The sequence below is a fragment of the Thalia democratica genome, chromosome 7, assembly GCF_965202585.1.
Source record: "Thalia democratica chromosome 7, ktThaDemo2.hap1.1, whole genome shotgun sequence".
Classification (NCBI taxonomy): domain Eukaryota; kingdom Metazoa; phylum Chordata; class Thaliacea; order Salpida; family Salpidae; genus Thalia; species Thalia democratica.
The window spans coordinates 58,532,706-58,536,607 of record NC_139171.1 but is presented as its reverse complement, the minus strand read 5'-3'; the positions used below and the strand labels follow the sequence as shown (position 1 = coordinate 58,536,607).

At 23.7% G+C, this 3,902-nt stretch overlaps 1 long non-coding RNA gene across 1 annotated transcript; it reads right to left on the bottom strand.

The window, feature by feature from the left end:
- Positions 1-373: 373 nt before the first annotated feature.
- On the bottom strand, positions 374-1,621 carry LOC145841735 (uncharacterized). Its single transcript, XR_014370147.1, has 3 exons — positions 1,544-1,621; positions 842-965; positions 374-572 (listed from the first exon to the last, which is right to left on the bottom strand). It is a non-coding gene; the product is annotated as an uncharacterized LOC145841735 (long non-coding RNA).
- Positions 1,622-3,902: the final 2,281 nt, after the last annotated feature.

Sequence of the window (3,902 nt, the reverse complement as noted above, 5' to 3'; positions counted from 1 at the left end):
GTTGAGAAATTTTTATTGTTCAATTTAAAGCAAGTTACAATCTTATAAAAAGAACGTATCGTTAATTAAAAAATCTATCGAATTGATTAATAAAAATATTTCATCATTTTTAAACTTATTTTTTATTTGTTTTACTATATCATAGCCATTATAAGTAATTAAAATAATATTGTTGTATTGAGAATTGTAGACTATTTTTTATACAATCAGTTGTTTTTTGTGGTTTCAACAATGTATTAATAAAAAAATACTAAAAAAGTTTTATAAATACAGTAGTTGCATCTCAACAAAGACAAAGTTTTCAATAATTTTAGGGTTGTGAATATTCACAAATGAAATAATTTTTACTGGAACCTCGCCAGTTTAACACTTCGTTCCATCTGCTGCCCGCATCGTAAACCACGTAATTGTATGACGTCACGCTTCGCGGGTTGTGAGGCCGCCAACTGCTTGTTGAGAACTCCACAGCTTCACCGTCACCCGATCTTCTGAATATTGAAAAATCGTCGGGATCGCGTCTGATTCCGGTTTGATACCAGTTGTACTTGAGCCCATACTTGCTCGAAATTTCCCTGAAAATGAATTTTTTCACAGTTAAAATATTTTGAATAACTATGTATACGAAAAAAAAGTTATAAAATAAAAGTTATGTTCTTCTTAAATTAAAAAAAAAAAGACGAAATTATATAAAACTAACAACAAAATACAAAGTTGAAACATATTTACGATAGTTTTTCACAAGCTTTTGTAAATATCTCTAGTTCAATTTATATTTATAGTTATGATCAACATTAAAAGCTAACAAATCATTTAAAATATCTTTATAATTATCAATACAAACCTTCTTCCTTCAACTGTGAAAAGCCTTTCATCGTACTGAATAAGATCTCCATTAAATTTTATAATACAGTGTGTTCTAGCATGTTCCCAGTTTAATCTTTGATGCACGGCTTTGTGCACGTAATCTAATTAATAATTAATAAGTTTAGCATTTATTGTGCATGTAATCTGTGTAATAATTAATAAATTTAGCAACTACTGTGCATGTGTACAAAGTTGTTTTTTTTTATTATATTTACCAAAAAAGTTATAACTGTTTGTTACTTTTTTGTTCTTCGTTACGTAATAACTATTTTATTCACTCAAAAATAACTTCTGATACTATTTATGATATATAATCATTATTTTGATTTAACTTTATAATAAATAAAAACATTTTTTTTTAATCTTTGGTTGTATTTGATCGTTTAAGTTATATATAACTATTAACTAAGTTTAAAAGAAAAGAACTGATTGTACAATAAGAGAGTTGGCTTAGAATTAAAAAAAAAGTTATTTTAAAACGTGAATTGCATGAGTATTATAATAGTTGTAGAACAGTTTTGTATAAATACAATAAGCATGTATACATTACTTTCTTTCTATGAACTACAGAAATTTAGACTCAGTTACTTATACGTTTAATTAATATAAAACTTAAGTAGAATCAAAACACAAACTTTTAAACTTTTAGATTTTGTTATTTAAGCAGTATATTTTTAACCTTTTTGTGAAGAAGCTGTAGCTGTAGCTCCACTGATTGCGTTAAAATCAACAATTAAAGAGACGATTAATATCTTCATAGTTACTTTATAACCTAGAGTTTTCAAATTTTTATACTCTATAATTTTTTTTGTTTATCACGAGTTATCTTAATGTTTAAGCTTTATTTTATTTATTGTTAAACACAGTCACCTCAAAAACTTAGTTTTCTGCGTTTTTACTTATAAATATTAATATTATCAAGACAAATTTATAACTGATGCACGGAAGCAACTGTTTAATAAGCTTTACGTTTTTCATAAATATTTCAACCAACAAAAAAGTAAAATGAAAAATCAATTGAAATCCAATATGTTAAAACCATGTGCTTTTTAAAATGTAGTCTTTGAACTGTTATGGCGTGTCGAAAACGTTTTTCTTTTATACATTTTAACACGGGAACCATGTTTCTACCCTCAGAAGCAGAAAAAAAAACCACAGCATGTGTTGATGCGTCATCAACTACTAATTAGAAAAGAATTTCTTTGATTTAAAAAGTAATTGTATAAAACAATGAAGTTTGAAATTGCGTAAATTTTTGTTGCATAACAACTTTTAGCTAAAATTAGAAAACTATAACATATCTACAAATTTCAACTCATTAAGGTCGAAATATGTTGCTGATTTTTATCTAACGTTTAAAAATTATACAGGTGACTTGTCGATACTTAAGTACTCACCATTTAAAATTTAATTATTATTTTTAGCTGTACAAATACTTTTCAGCTATAAAATAAAAATAAATCACTTTCAAATTAGCTACTTAAAATAAATATCTTTTTTTAAGTTTTTTACGTAGAAACGTTTAATTTTACAAACTTAAGTTATTTTTTTATTGAATTAATTCAGGTATGCTGTTTTCTAAATGTTTATTATTATGTTTTTTGCAAATGCTTTAACAAAAAACTTCTCATACATTTTGTAAAATTTATTGAAAAAATCGTAGCCTTACAAAGTCGTTATATGGTCGTAAGTAAATATTAAAGAGTAGATAATTTTAGTTTTAAACATCTGTTTAAATAATAAAGTCTGACTTTATTCTTAATCTTTGATTATTTAAATAAAAAACTACAAACAATAACAAAATTGGGTTTAAAAACAATCTATTTGAAAATATATTTTCAAACAATACATTAGTTTTAATACTTTAACCATGTAAATGTTTATAATTATCAGAAGTAATAAAACGATGTGTCATATTTTTATACGTCCAAAAAAATATCACTTTATAGAACTTTAAGTCGCTATGCAGATTAGTTCTCAAGTTGTTAAAAATGTATCTTATGCTAAATTCATATTATATAGTTTAATAAAAAAGTGTTTTTTCGATGAATTTACTAAATTAAGTATGTAAAACAGTATACATGTTTACAAACCAAAACGCACACAGCTACTTTAGATTGTACCTTTAGTTTAGTTTTTTAAAAGGTTTTTATTAAGTAAAAAAAACTAATTAATTAAGTATTTTTTACTCTCCTACAATCACACATTTTATACACATTTATACACATTTAGGAAATTTTTTGTTTTATAAGTACTGCAAGTTTGTATGAGAAAAGTAGTTGTTTAAAATATATAACTCGTTTTCTCTAAATTTACTAGTGAAAAAAATTACATGAAAGGTTTTTTTTACTGTACTTTTTTGTAAAAATAAAACTAAATACTTTGTAAAAATACAAGAACAAATTCTCTTAACTTAAATATTAGAAGTGAAGTTTACTATTAGTTTTGTATAAACTTGAAATGATGTTAATTTTTTGATAATTTCAAAAGATTAAAAAAAGAAGTAGCTTTATACTTATAATAAATTCAATAGGAAAAATAGTACATATATAGAATTTTAAAAGCTCATAGTATTCCCTTTTTTATTTGATAGTTTAGTAGCATTAAATAACATTAAAACTAAAACCGATAAATTACAAAAAAAAATGTCATTACTCATGACGCTAAACTTAAAAACCGATTTTTTTTTCATATATATATTTATAATATGCATAATCTAAAATACAGAAAAAGTTTATATAGAGTTCATAAATTTAAATAAATTACATTTACTGATTTATTTCTAATATTTATAATGCTTATTTTGTTTTTATTTTTTACAAATCTCCAGTGAAAATTAGTGTTTCGAAGTAAAATTTCTCATAACTTTTTTACTTCCTTATTATATGTTGTTTAGCGTATTTTATAAAGTATTAACGGAGTTTAGACAAAAAAACTTTACTTATTTTTGGTTTAAGGTGTTATTAAAATAATAGTTAAACTGAAAGAGGTGCTTTTTAAATTTATTTAACAAAAGAAAGAATAAAACGTATGAATTA